Below are 17,744 nucleotides of genomic sequence, written 5' to 3' on the forward strand. Positions count from 1 at the left end.
TTCCACCAAAGCGATATCCATCATCTCATCGAAAGACGGGACACCTTTGCCTCTATCACCTCCCCTCGTAGTTGAGGGTTAAATCTTGGTTTTTTCGTCTTTTAAGTTCCTCATAGTGATCAGCAGATATAAATCCCAAGTGACTCAAAGAATAGAGCTATGCTCCCCGGCAATGGCGCCAGAAAATAGTCTTGATAACCCACAAGTATAGGGGATCGCAACAGTTTTCGAGGGTAGAGAATTCAACCCAAATTTATTGATTCGACACAAGGGGAGCCAAAGAATATTCTCAAGTATTAGCAGTTGAGTTGTCAATTCAACCACACCTGGATAACTTAATACCTGCAGCAAAGTATTTAGTAGCAAAGTAGTATGGAAGTAACGGTAACGGTGGCAAAAGTAACAGTAGCAGTTTTGTAGTAATTGTAACAGTAGCAACGGTAAAGTAACTAAGCAAAGATCAATATGTGAAAAGCTCGTACGCATTGGATCAGTGATGGAGAATTATGTCGGATGCGATTCCTCATGCAACAGTTATAACATAGGGTGACAAAGAACTAGCTCCAGTTCATCAATGTAATGTAGGCATGTATTCCGAATATAGTCATACGTGCTTATGGAGAAGAACTTGCATGACATCTTTTGTCCTACCCTCCCGTGGCAGCGGGGTCCTATTGGAAACTAAGGGATATTAAGGCCTCCTTTTAATAGAGTACCGAACCAAAGCATTAACACTTAGTGAATACATGAACTCCTCAAACTACGGTCATCACCGGGAGTGGTCCCGATTATTGTCACTTCGGGGTTACCGGATCATAACATATAGTAAGTGACTATTGACTTGCAAGATAGGATCAAGAACTCACATATATTCATGAAAAAATAATAGGTTCAGATCTGAAATCATGGCACTCGGGCCCTAGTGACAAGCATTGAGCATAGCAAAGTCATGGCAACATCAATCTCAGAACATAATGGATAATAGGGATCAAACCCTAACAAAACTAACTCGATTACATGATAAATCTCATCCAACCTATCACCGTCCAGCAAGCCTATGATGGAATTACTCACGCACGGCGGTGAGCATCATGAAATTGGTGATGGAGGAAGGTTGATGATGACGATGGCGACAGATTCCCCTCTCCGGAGCCCCGAACGGACTCCAGATCAGCCCTCCCGAGAGAGATTAGGGCTTGGCGGCGGCTCCGTATCGTAAAACGCAATGAATCCTTCTCTCTGATTTTTTCTCCCCGAACGTGAATATATAGAGTTGGAGTTGAGGTCGGTGGAGCCTCAGGGGGCCCACGAGGCAGGGGGTGCGCCCCAGGGGGTGGGCGCTCCCCCCACCCTCGTGGACAGGGTGTGGGCCCCCTGGTGTTGATTCTTTCGCCAGTATTTTTTATATATTCCAAAAATATTCTCTGTGAAGTTTCAGGTCTATTTCTGCACAAAAATAACACGATGGCAATTCTAATGAAAACAACGTCAGTCCGGGTTAGTTCCGTTCAAATCATGCAAGTTAGAGTCCAAAACAAGGGCAAAAGTGTTTGGAAAAGTAGATACGTTGGAGGCGTATCAGGCAATGAGTTAATGAGGAGAGAGGTAGTTTGAGTAACTTAGCTAGTTACTGTAACATCACATGTCCCAATGCAATATGAGTCTATAACCTAATAAATGAGGCTTTGCATGTTACCATACTTATGTTACTACCCACTATGAAAGGTAGTCACATAGTCTAGGGATATGTGTATGTTACTCTCCATTGTGGCTAGTCTTAGAGCAAGTACAATAGAGTGACATAAGCAGGCTATAAGGAATAGAATAATATATGTGTGCTTATTAGTTGGAGGAAAGAGAAGAGGAGAGAGAAGAGAAGCGGGCTCTTGGTTAGTAGAGCCAGCTGCAACACGAGACCCAAGACACTTTGTGAGGATGTAAGGTGGGCCAACTATTGATAAACTAGTACGTATTTAAAACTTATTATTGTACATGCCGGCTAGGTTGGCTGTATATGACATGGCAACTTCTTATAGCCGACCGTTGGCTATATTATTAACCATGCTCTTAGTGAGGTAGCTAGTATATCATAGACTAGCTAGTATCATACTCCCTCCTTTCCGGTTATAGGGCTCAATTCAAAAATCTCACCAACCAAGGTAGATGGTGAGTGGTGGAATACTTTTTGTAGTTTGCAAAAACACCCAATTAATGCATTTGTTTTCCTCAAAAAATTATGTTTACCAATGTATTAATTGCAATACATGCATGCATAAAGTACATGCAGTGGTCAATTTTCTCTTAAAACTTGCAAGCAATGATTTAATGCACCTTCGAATCTGAACATGTGATGGGGAACAACCAAATTGAGCCTTATAAAATGGAAAAACTAAAATTTTGAGATAAGCCTATATATCGGAAAGGAGGGAGTATATATGCATGATGCTAGTATATGATCGGTAATACCTCTGTAATGCGCACATGCATAGTATCATTAGTTACTACCTCCGTTTCAGTTTACAAGTCCTGCGCGTATACCTAGGTTGCCAATTTTATCACCCTAATATAAACTATATAACACAAAAATTATACCTTTTGAAAGTAGAAACTCCGTAGTTTATGTTGGTATATTTTTTGTAATATATGACTTGTATTAGGTTGGTCAAATTGACGACCTAGGAGTACGCGCACGCCCTGTAAACTGAGAGAGAGGTAGTAGTATCTTAGGTTGCCTTATTAATTGCCATGCATGACACAAAGTAGTACAACATTTAACATGATACGGTATCATGATATGATACCACACCCTCTCTTTCCTCATTTAACTGTGTGCCACACCGTCCAAAAAGTCTAGTTGGCATGCATGATACCGCTTGATACTCCCATATTACGACCAGCCTTAGGGTGGCCATAGTGGGGGTATCATAGCCGGTATCATGCACTCGGGAATAGAAAATATGATGATGTGGCAAGAGGCAGTAACATAGGTAGATACCGTAACATATATAATAAATGCTATACTACTTTGTGATGTAGGGTGGAACCCTAGATGGCCGATCTTTCACGAAAGGAGCGGATCCCAACTAAGAACACGAAGAACACGAGGGGAAACACAAGAGAATCACTCAAACCAACAAGATTCGATTACACATGCGCTAGATCCAAGAATACAAAGGGAGATACATGATCCACGATCAACAAAGGACGATACAAAGGGTAACCGGTTCTTCTCCGTGAGGAGGTCTTGATAGGGGCCACCCAAGAGGGGGTCTTGAATCCAACGTGGATCGTCTCCGAAGAGGGGCCGCAATCTCTCTCGAGGAGGAGATCCGTATGGATGAGCAATACTCTATCTCACATATGAGCTAAACCAATGCTAACCCTAGAAAGATGGAGGAGAAGGAGTATATATAGTCTAGGGGGTCGAAGGGGTACACGGGCCTCGGCCCTTACTGTGTGCAGACAGGGGTGGCCGGATGTCCGGGCGACGGGCCGGATGTCCGGGGCTTCAGGAGGAGCCGGATGTCCAGGCTGGAGGGCAAAACTTCTGGATGTTCTGTATGGTGGCGCCGGATGTCCCGGCTTTTGGCCGGATTTCCGGGCTGGGGCCGGATGTCCGGGCCCTGTAGGCTTGTGCGTCTGGGCTGCCGCTGCTGTGGTTGCTCCAGGGGCCGGATGTCCGGGGACTTGGCCGGATGTCCGGGGCCTGGAAGGTGAACTTGATGAGGACATCAATACAATTATTACACCCACAGTCCCTGCTGCTATACATACTGGACCAATTACTAGAGCTCGCGCACGCCAATTAAATTACCAGGTACTTTCGTTTCTTGCTAATGATTCTAATGTTCATGAGAATATGATGCTGCCTAAATTGGATACATTTGTTTTGCTTACAAATGAAGGGCCTTGCTTTGAGAAGGATGAACATTGGAGCAAGAACAAGCATGGAGATGATGGCATGCGCATGGGGAACAAGAACGGAGTTACAAGTGATGATTTCAGGACGTTGAAGCCACCATAATGCGTGCATGAAGCCTTGGACGAAATATACAAGATGCTACTTCATAACTTTCGTCCAGAGGCTATTCTAGGTGCTGCGTCACCTTATTATTGGGCCAGGCCCATGTAATTTCGAAATACATAAGTATAGGCTGTTTTTAGAGTCCGTATGTGTGGGGAAACAAGAGATAGGGTTGGTTTCGGACCCCTTCCTCAAGGGCCACGAAATTCCCCCCCTCTTCCTCCATATATACAGCCCTTAGGGCGTCGTTTAGACTTTGGGTTTTGTTTAGATTAAAAGTTCGCCATAGCTGCAACTTCGCGTACTTCGTTTGTGTTCAGCGACCAGACAAAGGCGTCACAGAACCCCACCTTGATCAATAAAGCTTTCATCTTATATTCGCAATATCCAGATTGCAATCTCAGTTTCTTGCCTGTTCTTCGTTTGCTCGCAGGAAACAGACCCTCGTGGTCAGGTTGATCGTGCTCCGGCGTGGTCGATAACCTCTCGGAGTTGGTTTAGCGATTGCTAAGGCGCGACGTCCTCGCACGTTCGTAGTCGGATCGTCAAAGTCGACTTCCATCAAAGCGATATTCATCATCTCATCGAAAGACGGGACACCTTTGCCTCTATCAGAACTTGCCCGTTTCCGTTGGTTCTCTTCATCCGTGAACTTGGCGGCTTGTCCGTCTTCACGTGCATCCTCGGGAGGCTCCTCTTGACACCTAATCATGCATAGCATATCGAACTTAGGTAGTATCCATGTCTCGAGTGGATCATATGTGATATCACTAAGGAAGGAAGTCACCTCGTTCTCGAGAGCTCTAGCTCGTGCTCGTGTCATAGGTCCTCTTGGCTCTTGATGAGACGATGGTAGGTCCATGGGGATGACCGTAGGATGCTCCGCATCATCTCCCCTCCCTTGGGAAAGATCCGACCTCGGATCGAAATCCTCATCACCATGGTACGGGGATAGATCTTTGATGTTGAAGATGTCGCTCATGGAGTACTTGTCGCGTGGGATGTCGATCTTGTATGCGTTGTTGTTGTAGCGTGCAAGCACCTTGAAGGGTCCATCCGCTCGGGGTAGTAGCTTGGACTTGCGTTCCTTGGGGAAGCGATCCTTGCGAAGGTGTAGCCACACAAGATCTCCAACATTGAACATCATGGGTTGCTTGTTGACATTGAGCTTGGTCGCGAGTCGTTGTACTTGGCGCTCGATGGTGTTTCTTGTATCTTTGTGCATCTGCTTGAGTCGTTGTATCTCGCGTCCATGTTTGTGCGCTCTTGTAGCGGTAGAGGTAGAATGTCCAATGGAGACAATGGGTTGACGCCATAGACGACCTCGAAGGGGGATTTGCCGGTAGTCGAATGTCTTGCACGATTGTAGGCGTACTCGGCGATGGGTAGGCACTCCTCCCACTCCTTGATGTTCTTCTTTATCAACACGCGTAGTAGAGTGGAGAGCGTGCAGTTGGTCACCTCCGTTTGGCCGTCGGTTTGTGGATGGTATGCCGAAGAGAACAAAAGCTTGATTCCGAGCTTGGCGCACAATGTCTTCCAAAAGTAACTCAAGAACTTGACGTCGCGGTCCGAGACAATCGTCTTTGGCACTCCATGAAGGCGCAAGATTTCCCTACAAAACAAATTTGCAACATGTGAAGCATCGTCTATCTTGTTGCAAGGAATGAAATGTGCCATTTTGGAGAATCGGTCCACAACAACAAAAACGGAATCCTTGCCATATCGAGTTCTAGGCAAACCAAGCACAAAGTCCATGCTAATGTCTTCCCATGGGTGATATGGAATTGGAAGTGGCATATAGAGGCCATGAGATTGAGCTTTGGACTTAGCTTTGCAACATGTAGAGCATCGGTTGGTGAAGCGATTGACGTCGCGGAACATCATGGGCCAAAAGTAGTTCTTGGAGAGCGTAGCAAATGTCATGTCGCGTCCAAAGTGTCCCATGAGTCCGCCTCCATGAGATTCCTGCAAAAGCAACAAGCGAAGAGAGGACTCGGGGATGCAAAGTTTGTTAGCTCTCATAAGATATCCATCTTTGATGTAGTATTGATCCCAAGAAGTATGCGTCAAATACTTGGCATAAGGAATAGAAAATGTAGGATCATGCTCATACAAGTATTTTATATGCTCAAAGCCAATGACATTTAACTCAAGTTGATTAACAAGCATGCATATACGGGAAAGTGCATCCGCCACAACATTTTCCTTACCTTTAATATACTTGATGACATAAGGAAACGACTCAATGAACTCACTCCATTTAGCATGACGCTTGTTCAACTTAGTTTGACCCTTAAGGTATTTAAGCGTTTCATGGTCGGTATGGATGATGAACTCATGAGGGCGTAGGTAATGTTCCCATTCATGCAAAACTCGCACCAAAGCATATAGCTCTTTGTCATAGATAGGGTAATTGAGTTGCGCTCCGGAGAGTTTCTCACTAAAATAAGCAATTGGGCGCTTCTCTTGCATTAACACACCTCCTATGCCATTACCACTAGCATCGCAATGAATTTCGAAAGGTTTATCAAAGTTGGGTAATGCAAACACGGGAGCATGAGTAAGCAAATTCTTAAGCTCATTGAAAGCGATATCTTGAGATGTTCCCCAAACAAACGGTGCATTTTTCTTACTCAAAGCATGCAAATGTGAAGCAATGGTGCTAAAATCCTTCACAAATCTGCGATAGAAACCGGCTAAACCAAGAAAACTACGCACTTGTTGCAAATTGGTTGGTTGGGGCCAAGTTTTAATAGCATTGATCTTAGATTTATCAACATGAACACCCTTAGAAGATACTACGAAACCCAAGAAAACAAGCTTATCAACACCAAATAGGCATTTTTCCATATTAGCATAAAGTTGCTCTTTTCGAAGGTGGGTGACATGCTCTTTGAGAGATTTGCTAAACACAAGGATATCATCAAAGTAGACAACAACACCAATGTAAGGGCGAAACACGTAATGCATAAGACGCATGAAAGTACCGGGTGCTTCCGATAGACCCATAGGCATGACTAACCACTCATATAGACCAAACTTTGTTTTGAAAGCAGTTTTCCATTCATCACCCTCTTGTATGCGGATTTGATAGTAACCACTTTTAAGATCAGTTTTGGAAAAGATAGTGGCACCGCAAAGTTCATCAAGCATATCATCAAGGCGTGGAATGGGATACCTATAACGAACGGTGATAGCATTGATAGGTCTACAATCGAAACACATGCGAAAGCTACCGTCTCGTTTTGGCACAAGAATGACCGGGTACGGCACAAGGACTCAAACTTTCACGCACATGTCCATGGTCTATGAGATGCTTTACTTGCCTTTGAATTTCTTTGATTTCTTCGGGGTTGACGCGGTAGGGCGCTTTGTTTGGAAGCGGCACTCCGGGGATGAGATCAATTCGGTGCTCAATGCCTCGTAGTGGAGGTAGACCCGGAGGTAGCTCATCGGGGAAAACATCTTGGAATTCCTGCAATAAAGAAGATAACACCAAAGGTAGATCGTGAGAGTTGTTAGTTTTTGGTGCCTCATCCTTGCACAATAGGACATAGTGTAGGACACTTGATGGGTTCTCACACACTTCTCTCATCTCACGTTTGGTGGCAAATAGGACTATGTTTTTCTTGTCGCTCATCGTGGAGGCACTCAATTTGGGCTTGTGGCGCTCACTCTCTTTTTGGTGGTTCACTCTCTCACTATTCTCTCCACGATGAGTGTTTTGCTTGTCGGCGAGCACTTGGCTTGGAGACATAGGACGTAGCACAAACTCTTTCCCTTTCATCTTGAAGCTATAGTGATTTGTACGCCCATTGTGAATGACACCTCGGTCAAATTGCCATGGCCGTCCAAGAAGGAGGTGGCACACGGTCATCGGAAGGACATCACACTCCAAAGTGTCTTCATAGGCGCCGATCTTGAAAGAGACTTGTACTCTCTACTCGACTTGTATGGTGCCGGTGTCGCTTAGCCATTGAACCTTGTAGGGGTGCGGGTGCTTCATCTTGACCAATTGGAGTTTGGAGCATAGTTCTTCACTTGCCAAGTTATGGCAACTCCCTCCATCGATGATGACCTTGACGGACCGTCCATTGATGTCGGCCTTTGTGTGGAAGATATGGCATCTTTGATCTTCGTCTTGTTGATGTTGAAGAGTCAAGACCTTGGAGACAACAAGAGCGGGACTTGAGTCTTCGTCACAAAAGATGTGATCATCTTCTTCTTCATTGTTCACTTGTCGGTGCATGTTGCTCAAGAGCTTCCATTTCTCCTTCACTCATGGAGTCGTAGGTGCCGTCGTCGTTGAGGATCATGGTGCGCTTGTTTGTGCACTCGAAGGACTTGTGGTCTCGGCCTCCGCATGTGAAACATTTCATGGAACTTGTCTTGATGGTCTCATCGGTTGGAGTAGATGATGATGAATCTTTCGGATTGAAGTTGCTTGTAGTAGGAGGACGACTTGAGCTTGTCGAAGCTTTCTTGTAACTTGACTTGTCGCCATTGCTCGTGGTGGGAGTCGTCGAAGCTTGATTGTTGGAGAGGCCATAGGACTTGGATGAGAACTTGGCATACTTGAAGTCGTCTTGTACTTGCCGTTCCGCTTTGGTAGCTTGATGCACTAGCTCGATGAGGTTCGAGTATGGTTGGAAGTCGGCAATCTTCTTGATAGGGTGATTGAGTCCATTCAAGAAACGTGCCATAGTTTGTTCATCATCTTCTTTGACATTGGCTCGTATCATGGCAATCTCCATTTCCTTGTAGTACTCTTCAACGCTCTTGGTTCCTTGCTTGAGTTGTTGGAGTTTCTTGAAGAGGTCGCGATTGTAGTAGTTTGGCACAAATCGTGCTCTCATGACATCCTTCATTTGTGCCCAAGTGGTGATGGGTGGTTCACCTCTTGCCGCATGGCGCTCAATGACTTGTTCCCACCAAATGAGGACGTAGTCTTGGAATTCGAGGGATGCCATTGCGATCTTCTTCTCTTCTTCGTAGTTGTGCAAGCGGAAGATTTTGTCAACCTTCAATGCCCATGATATGTACTCTTCGGGGTCATTGCTTCTGGTAAACTTGGGCATGGTGAACTTTAGCTTGCCATATCGTTGCTCTTCATTGTGTTGGGGTCGGGGATGATGACGCCCATGTCGGTGAGGATTGGCAATCTCATGTCGCTCTTGGCGAGGAGGGTTGTCTTCCTCATGTTGCTCTTGGTGAGGAGGGTTGTCTTCCTCATGATGCTCTTGGCGAGGAGGTGGTCCATTGTCTTCTTTCTCTCGATGGACTTGACGTTCTTGTCTCGCATGAGGAGGAGCTTGTCGATCATGTCGAGGAGCTTGTCGATGCACACGTGCTTCGTAAATCCTTTCTTGGGCTTCGTCGTGAAGTGCTTCTTGATGTAGTCGAGCTTGTCGGCCTCGATCGGCTACGGCACGACTTGAGTCTTGAAGAGCACGTTGCGCCCCAAGTGCTTGAGCTTCACGTAGTTGTCGTTCTTGACGTTGCGCCTCGGCGTCTTGTGCATCTTGATGTTGTCGCGCTCGCTCCTCTTGTTCTTGTTGTCGTTGGCGTTGCCGTTCTTGTGCTTGTGCGAAAGCAGCTTGGTTGTGACGATGTCGATGCTCTTGAGAGTCGGTGTCGTGTAGAGGATTGCGGTTAGCTTGACGGTCTTGACGCGCGGCACGACGAAGAGTATTCGATGTCGGTGTACTTGAACCAGAGATGGTGTCGTCGTAGTGTCGACTTGAGCGGCTCCGTCTTGACGAGGACGAAGTTATAGAAGAGCGGACCATCATGGTTCGGATATCTTCTTTGAGGGAACTCATGGATGTGTCGAAGTAGTCTCTTGTACGTTGTTCAGATTGTCGTAGATCGGTGGCGAGGTTGTCGATTCGATCGCCCAAAGCAAGTTGTTCTTGATGCAAAGCTCGGTGTGCACCAAATAGTTGAGTCTTGGTGACGTAGGATGACATGTCGTTGGGTTGGTAGAAGTACTTGGCCTATCCATCATTTCAAACAAAGATATGAGTGGGAGAAAGAGAAGAACCAATACCAAATGTACCTTGACCGATGTTGAAAATGGATCAAAGATCACTCCAATGTGTAGCAAGGAAATAGCACAATTGGTACCGTTTCTTGTCGGTTCTCACACCTACACAAATAAAAGCTTATGGTGGAGCTTGGTTAGGATGGTGGCACAAAATTTGATGCAATTGTAAGTGAGACTCAATAATGTTGGAAAAGATTCACAAATTTGCAAATGCAACAAGTAGACCAATAGCAAGATATGGTACACGGAAACACACACGCAAATAGATAAGTGGGGTTGGGCAACCAAGGGTGAGCCAAAATGTGGAATCCACCAAGATGCTCTTGTTGCACAACACTAGAGAGACGCTAGCACGATTGCTCAATAGGCGGATACGAACTTGTGCACAACCTACTAAGCAAAAATGCAACGACTTCTATCCCAAGTATGCTATATGTATGATGTTTCTATGCTTTGATCCAAGATGATCGAGTATGACAATCTTAATGTTGTATGATGCTATGGTTCTTGCTTAAGCTCTTCGCTTATCTTTCTCCTTTTGCTTAAAAGCTTGTTTGGCTCTTTGTTGTTTGAGCTCTTTTCTCATGCAATGCTTCACGAACCAAGATAGCAATTGTGTATGCGAAGACAACTTTTGTGACACAAGAGATGATACCAAGATATGCAACTCAATGATGGTATGTATGCTATGTGAAGTATGAACACTAATGTGCACAAGTCACGTTGCCGGCAATACTCAAAGGCTAGTCTCGATGGGTAAGCTACGCAAAAGTAAGGCCATGGGTTTATCAATGCAAATGCAAGAGAGTATGATGATATCGCTATACCAAGATGATATGAAGGTGAAAGTGATACCAATGTAGCCGTTCGTAGTAGTCCTTGGCGAAGATGAGCGGTGGTGATGTTGTTGCCGAACCGTACCTACATAGTCGAAACACAATAGGATACGGAAACCACAACTCAAATTCTCAAAACAAAATGGGTCAAAATTGTCGGAGTTGGTAGCGGGAAAGGCTATGGTGGTGCTATGCGGAAATGGTGGTGGTATGCGGAAGTGTATGTGGGCTCCGGAACAAAATTGGACGAAAGTTAGGCGGTAAACGGAGTGGAGGATGGAGTTGATGCTGTCAGGGGCCGGATGTCTGGGCTGATGGCCGGATGTCCGGGCCGGGCCGGATGTCCGGGCTCGGGATCCGTGGATGAACACCGCGTGGAGAGGTCAAATCCGGGGCAAAAATTCGGAAGATTTTGTGGATGGAAATTGGGGAAAAGATGGGGAAAAGCTAGATCTACCTGCAACACACGAAATCCGCGGATCAAATCCAACAAAACATCATCACACCAACAAATCACAAAAAAAAATTGGGGCTATTTTTGTGGGACAATTTTCGGGTTAGGACGAAAAACAACAAAATCAAGCTAGAAAACAAAGAGAGGGGGCTACGAAATCATGATTAACCTGGCTCTGATACCAAGATGATGTAGGGTGGAACCCTAGATGGTCGATCTTTCACGAAAGGAGCAAATCCCAACTAAGAACACGAAGAACACGAGGGGAAACACGAGGGGAAACACAAGAGAATCACTCAAACCAACAAGATTCGATTACACATGCGCTAGATCCAAGAATACAAAGGGAGATACACGATCCATGATCAACAAAGGACGATACAAAGGGTAACCGGTTCTTCTCCGTGAGGAGGTCTTGATGGGGGCCACCCAAGAGGGGGTCTTGAATCCAACGTGGATCATCTCCGAAGAGGGGCCGCAGTCTCTCTCGAGGAGGAGATCCGTATGGATGAGCAATGCTCTATCTCACATATGAGCTAAACCAATGCTAACCCTAGAAAGATGGAGTAGAAGGAGTATATATAGTCTAGGGGGTCGAAGGGGTACACGGGCCTCGGCCCTTACTGTGCGCAGACAGGGGTGGCTGGATGTCCGGGCGACGGGCCGGATGTCCGGGGCTTCAGGAGGGGCCGGATGTCCGGGCTGGAGGGCAAAACTTCTGGATGTTCTGTAGGGTGGCGTCGGATGTACGAGCTTTTGGCCGGATTTCCGGGCTGGGGCCGGATGTCCGGGCTGGACGCCGGATGTCCGGGCCCTGTAGGCTTGTGCGTCTGGGCTGCTGCTGCTGTGGTTGCTCCAGGGGCCGAATGTCCGGGGACTTGGCCGGATGTCCGGGGCCTGGAAGGTGAACTTGCCCGTTTCCGTTGGTTCTCTTCATCCGTGAACTTGGTGGCTTGTCCGTCTTCACGTGCATCCTCGGGAGGCTCCTCTTGACACCTAATCATGCATAGCATATCGGACTTAGGTAGTAGCCATGTCTCGAGTGAATCATATGTGATATCACTAAGGAAGGAAGTCACCTCGTTATCGAGAGCTCTAGCTCGTGCTCGTGTCATAGGTTCTCTTGGCTCTTGATGAGACGATGGTAGGTCCATGGGGATGACCGTAGGATGCTCCGCATCACTTTGTGTCATGCATGGCCATAAATACGGTCATCTATGATATATACTTCTCTATGATACTATATATGCACTATGAAGGTAAGTACGTAGTATCATACACTACTATCATATGCATGATACTATATATAGTATATGATACTCCCCACTATATAAGGCTGGCCATAGTGGTGGTATCATAGCCGACGATGTCATGCACTCGGAAATAGCAAGTATGCTGATGTGGCAAAGAATTAAATATATATAGGAAGGGTTAGAGTAACATATAGGTTGATACTGTATCATGTTAAATGCGATGCTAATTTGTGTCATGCATGGCAATAAATATGATCTATGATACTATACTCTCTGTATTATACTATGCGCTATAATTAATTAAAGTTAGTATCATACACTAGTATCATATATATATATATATGCATGATACTAGTATATGACACTCTCCACTATGAGTAGCCTAAGTATATATAGCCTAACTAAAATACCCACATGTAGTTGTAGTAGGTTTTTGACTTTAGTTAATTATATGCACTAAAATGCAATGCAAGGTAAGTGCAAAGAATGACTTAAACATAGCAGATGACCTGAAATCAGCCGGAACGATGTAGCTAGTAACTGACGATTTGTAGTTCGAAGTGCCGCATCTCCTTTACGAAACTATGATCTTTCTTGTGAGATGCTCCGGTATGGAAGGTGCGAGCACCAAAACTTGTGCCAAACTTTACCAAAATTTTTCCATGCGATCATGAGAGCACGCGACAGTGACACAATGATTTTCATTATTTTCTGGACTCTATATGCATTTCCTGAAATTAAAATACCAACAAGGCCTACGCCTCTGGCCGCACCCTGCGGCCGAACTATTTGAAGTTTTTTCCCGTTTCTCACACAATGGATGAAAACTTGCAAAGTGACACACAAATAATCTTGCTAACACGCACATGTAGTTGTGAATATATATATATACATACATACAAACGAGTTCTCTTTTTTTTGCATATTCAAAGTTTGAGATTGCTAGCGAGGCCTGCCGCCTGGTAAAATGTACCAGAAAATCAAACCATAGGGTACAATCGTGATTTCTTACCGTGGAAAAAATTGGAGGAGAAACGATGAACTCATGTTTTCATTCAAACAAAAATATGATGTTAGGTAATATAAATGTTTTCAAATAGCACACGGTTCACTCACGGAAGCCGTGTGTCCACTAAACCGTGGCCGATGCCCCTCCCCTCTACCACGCGCGCGATTTGAGTCGTGCGTTCTGATTGGCCAGAACCCAAACCCCACGGATCGTACGTTTGCACCGTTGGATTCTCCTTGATCGAACGGCGATCCTCATCCCTTTCGAGAACACATGTAAATGTTTTCAAATAGCCCCTCGCAAAAAATAATGTTTTTAAATAGCACACGGTTCACTCATGAAAGCCGTGTGCCTACCAACCCGTGGCCGATGCCCCCCTTTGCTGCGCGCGCGATCTGAGTCGTGCGTTCTGATTAGCCAGAACCCAAACCCCACAGACCGTACGTCTGGACCGTTGGATGCTCCCAGATCGAACGACAATCCTCATCCCTTTCGACAGGAAATGCAGTCCGGCTAGGAATTGATTTATATGCCAAAATGCACGGTAAATGCCAAAAAATGTCTTACATATAGCACACGAGACTTGAAATGCGCCAGCAAATCAAACCTGTGGTATAATTGTGATTGCTTTACATGGGAAAGATTTAGAGGCGAAACGATGAACTCACGTCTTTATTTCAAAATTAGTACGTCTTCATTTCAAACGAAATTATTCTGTTTGTGCACACGAGCGCTTAGAGGCAACCGTTTGCATAGGCCTTTCCGCTCGCGCGGTGACCGGGGATATTTTTCACCCTTTTCACCTAGGCCGCCAACACCCCCCCACCGTCCGTCCGCGTTTCACTCAACTAGTCCACCCAATCCCCATCGCCAGCTCTCCCCTCCCCCAGGTCCACAGCAGAACCCTCTCCGCCGCCGCCATTCTCACCGCAGCCGTGTGCCCGCTCTTCGGCGTCAAGCCTACCTCCACTGTCGTTCCCAACATGCGGCGCCTCGCGCCTTGCTGTCTTCGTTTGCTTGCCAGCCACCCTCGAGCATATCGATGCAGTAACCCTCGCCACTCCTACGGTCCGGCTGGGTTTGCATTAAGAAGCCTGTTAGTTACTGCTCTCCATTGCGGTGAGGCATATTTCCTCACAATTTCTCTTCCTATTTCGTTCAGTATGTTCCCAAATTGGCTATAAAATAACGGAGAGCGTATGTATGTTCATTATCTACCTTCCTCACTACATATAAGATGTATTTGTTCCAATAAGTTACTGCCTATTTACAGATCGCGGGCGCCCGAGTCACACAAACTTAGCCGTACATTTTCTAAATTATTGCATGGCATGTTTAGAAAGCTTGATACCAAGCTGTTAGTTTTATGCTTATCCTCCTTTCCTGAGTTTCGCATGTGTTCTCTGTAGATGCCGAGTAGCAGCGACAACACTCATGCTTGAGGCGATGTATCTTCATCTGATTCGGACAACCCTAGGTCTTCAATAGATTGTGAGGGATCAAGTAATCTTGAACGGGATAGAGCTGCAGCAATTACCCTTCCGGTCAGGACACGGAGGAACGCTCCAAGGAAGTCCACACACCAGCCTAAAGGTGTATATGAAGTAACCGAGATTGATTTAAAGTCTTGGGCTCCAACTAAATGAGATAATGTTGGAAATATGCCCTAGAGGCAATAATAAAATGGTTATTATTATCTTTCCTTGTTCATGATAATTGTCTATTGTTCAAGCTATAATTGTATTAACCGAAAACCGTAATACATGTGTGAATACATAGACCACGACATGTCCCTAGTAAGCCTCTAGTTGACTACCTCGTTGATCAATAGATGGTTATGGTTTCCTGACCATGGACATTGGATGTCGTTGATCACATCATTAGGAGAATGATGTGATGGACAAGACCCAATCCTAAGCATAGCACAAGATCGTGTAGTTCGTTTGCTAGAGCTTTTCTACTGTCAAGTATCATTTCCTTAGACCATGAGATTGTGCAACTCCCGGATACCGTAGGAGTGCTTTGGGTGTATCAAACGTCACAACGTAACTGGGTGGCTATAAAGGTGCACTACGGGTATCTCCGAAAGTGTCTGTTGGGTTGGCACGAATCGAGACTGGGATTTGTCACTCCGTATGACGGTGAGGTATCTCTGGGCCCACTCGGTAATGCATGATCATAATGAGCTCAATGTGACTAAGGAGTTAGCCACGGGATCATGCGTTACGGAACGAGTAAAGAGACCTGCCGGTAACGAGATTGAACGAGGTATGGGGATACCGACGATCGAATCTCGGGCAAGTAACATACCGATGGACAAAGGGAAATACGGGATTGATTGAATCCCCGACAACGTGGTTCATCCGATGAGATCATCGTGGAACATGTGGGACCAATATGGGTATCCAGATCCCGCTATTGGTCATTGGCCGGAGAGATGTCTCGGTCATGTCTGCATGATTCCCGAACCCGTAGGGTCTACACACTTTAGGTTCGGTGATGCTAGAGTTGTTATGGGAAATTGTATGTGGTTACCGAAGGTTGTTCGGAGTCCCAGATGAGATCACGGATGTGACGAGGAGTTCCGGAATGGTCCGGAGGTGAAGATCGATATATTGGACGAAGGGTATTGAAGTTCGGAATTGTTCTGGGGGTACCAAGTTATGGCCAGCATGACTGAAAGGTGTTTCGAGGGCCCCGGCAAGTGTTGCAGGGCCCCATGGGCCAAGGGGATGGGGGGCAAACCAGCCCACTAAGGGGTTGTGCGCCCCCACACCTTTTCCCACGTTGCTTTGGGAGGTGGGGCGCCTCCACCTGACTTGGGAGGCAAGCATCCACCTGGCTTGGCTTGGGGGCAAGTCTCCCTAGGGTTTTCCCTAGGGAGATCCAATCTGCCTTGGTCGCCGCCCCTAGGGGAAACCCTAGGGCGCCTCCCCCTCTCCCCTTCCACCTATATATAGTGAGGGGGTGGGAGGGCAGCCGCACCCTTTCCCTGGCGCAGCCCTCTGACACGCCCAATACGCGACCCTATCCAAGAGGAACTCTAAGGTCCCACCAAGGATAGACCCGCATATTGAAACGCTTTTCCAAGGTGGATATCATTACATCAACATTACATAATAGATGGGGATACATACAAGGCATACAACTGCCGCAAGAATACATCGATGCATCATACATAAGAACAACATCTGACTACGGATGAAACACAAACAGAAGCTCAAACGACATCCACCCTGCTAGCCCAGGCTGCCGACCTGGAACCTATCCCCTGATCGAAGAAGAAGCAGAAGAAGAACTCCAAAACAAATAACATCGCTCTCGCGCCATGACCATCGCAAAACCTGTACCTGCAACTGGTGTGGTAGTAATCTGTGAGCCACGAGGACTCAGCAATCCCATAACCATGGGTATCAAGACTAGCAAAGCTTAATGTGTAAGGAAGGGGTAAAGTGGTGAGGTTGCAGCAGCGACTAAGCATATATGGTGGCTAACATACGCAAATAAGAGCGAGAAGAGAAGCAACGGAACGGTCGTTAACTAGTAATGATCAAGAAGTGATCCTGAACTCCTACTTACGTCAAACATAACCCAGAAACCGTGTTCACTTCTCGGACTCCGCCGAAAAGAGACCATCATGGTTACACACGAGGTTGATGTGTTTTAATTAAGTCAAGTGTCAAGTTCTCTACAACCGGACATTAACAAATTTCCATCTGCCACATAACCGCGGGCACGGCTTTCGAAAGTTAATACCCTGTAGGGGTGTCCCAACTTAGCCCATTATAAGCTCTCACGGTCAACGAAGGATATTCCTTCTCCCGGGAAGACCCGATCAGTCTCGGAATCCCGGTTTACAAGACATTTCGACAATGATAAAACAAGACCAGCAAATTCGCCCAATGTGTCGACAATCCCGATAGGAGTCGCACGTATCTCGTTCTCAGGACACACCGGATGAGCTAAGCGTACAGGTACTGACGTAACCCAAGTTGCCAAGGGATGGTCCCGCACGGTGCTCTAGTTTGGACCAACACTCCGAGGAGCACTAGCCCGGGGGGTAAAATAAAGATGACCCTCGGGATGCGCGACTCCCAAAGGGAAAAAAGCTAGGTGAGG

This window comes from Aegilops tauschii, chromosome 1 (assembly GCF_002575655.3).
Source record: "Aegilops tauschii subsp. strangulata cultivar AL8/78 chromosome 1, Aet v6.0, whole genome shotgun sequence".
NCBI classification, from domain to species: Eukaryota; Viridiplantae; Streptophyta; class Magnoliopsida; order Poales; family Poaceae; genus Aegilops; species Aegilops tauschii.